At 50.1% G+C, this 1282-nt stretch overlaps 1 non-coding gene across 1 annotated transcript; it reads left to right on the forward strand.

Annotated features, from left to right (window-relative positions):
• Window positions 1–320: 320 nt before the first annotated feature.
• LOC126927737 (5.8S ribosomal RNA) lies at window positions 321–475 on the forward strand. Its single transcript, XR_007715834.1, has one exon. It is a non-coding gene; the product is annotated as a 5.8S ribosomal RNA (ribosomal RNA).
• The last annotated feature ends 807 nt before the right edge of the window (window positions 476–1282 follow it).

Below are 1282 nucleotides of genomic sequence, written 5' to 3' on the forward strand. Positions count from 1 at the left end.
ACCGTGCGTATTTCTTCGCGAGATCGTGTGCTGCACAGAGGATTCAGAATCGGGTGTTATATCCCCGTCGTTTCCTGACGAACGGAGCTTCGATCTCGATGGTTGTTATATATCATAATGTACTTTTCGCCCGGCCGGCGGACGCGCGTATCTTCGCGCGTTCGTCGGATTTCATTTTCGAACGTTTTCGTGTCGTCGATCTTCCGGCGACTTCTGCGCGTCCGATTCCCGTTGGTCGGTCGTGTCGGATCTCGGCTTCGCTCGAACCGAGTATTAAGAGTACATGGAGTACAAGAGTTTTAAAAAATATATGAAAAGATTACCCTGAACGGTGGATCACTTGGCTCGTGGGTCGATGAAGAACGCAGCTAATTGCGCGTCAACGTGTGAACTGCAGGACACATGAACATCGACATTTCGAACGCACATTGCGGTCCACGGATACAATTCCTGGACCACGCCTGGCTGAGGGTTGCTCACGTAAACCTAAGACTGCTTGCGTTGCGTGTCGTTCCTCTCTATCTGTCTCTCTCTGTCCCTTGGTGCCTTCGACAACCCGCCGTCGTTCTTACGATACGTAGAACGTTTCAGAGTCGGAGGAAGCGCACGAAGAAGGATACGAACAAGAGCGGACGCGAGAGAACGTACGCGACGTACGAGCGATTGTTGGACGCTCGTCGGCGTTCGTCGCGGTCGTGTCGAGACCGTGCAATTCGTACGCATGCTCGATATATAAACTATCGTGTTCACGGGAGACACTACGAAACTCTACCTCTGTCTCTCTCTGTCCCTTGGTGCCTTCGACAACCCGCCGTCGTTCTTACGATACGTAGAACGTTTCAGAGTCGGAGGAAGCGCACGAAGAAGGATACGAATAAGAGCGGAGAGAACCGTCACGGACCTGCGTGAGTGCTAGCGGCGTCGTGAGTCGTCCTTTCGTACGACCGCCCGCTTATGCACCGCTTCGTGTCGGTTATCGAATATATTATATATATATATATATATATATATACGTAGTGTTGTCCTCGTGACCGATTTTTTTTTCATATCAGCAGATTTGCATACGTTTGCAGGTTTTCGATGAGCACGATGTCCGCGCCCCCGACGTCGTCTTAAATGAATATTATTTTGGCGAGACTGAGAGAAAGCAAATATGGGAACTCGGTCGAGAGAGGAGAGAAGGAGAACAGCCTCAGATAAAAGTAAACTTGGTAACGGTGCGGAATTTTGCCGTACAACCGTCTTTTCTTAAGACGTTTTACTCGAATAGCCCCAGGGATCT

The sequence above is a fragment of the Bombus affinis genome, unplaced genomic scaffold, assembly GCF_024516045.1.
Source record: "Bombus affinis isolate iyBomAffi1 unplaced genomic scaffold, iyBomAffi1.2 ctg00000209.1, whole genome shotgun sequence".
Classification (NCBI taxonomy): domain Eukaryota; kingdom Metazoa; phylum Arthropoda; class Insecta; order Hymenoptera; family Apidae; genus Bombus; species Bombus affinis.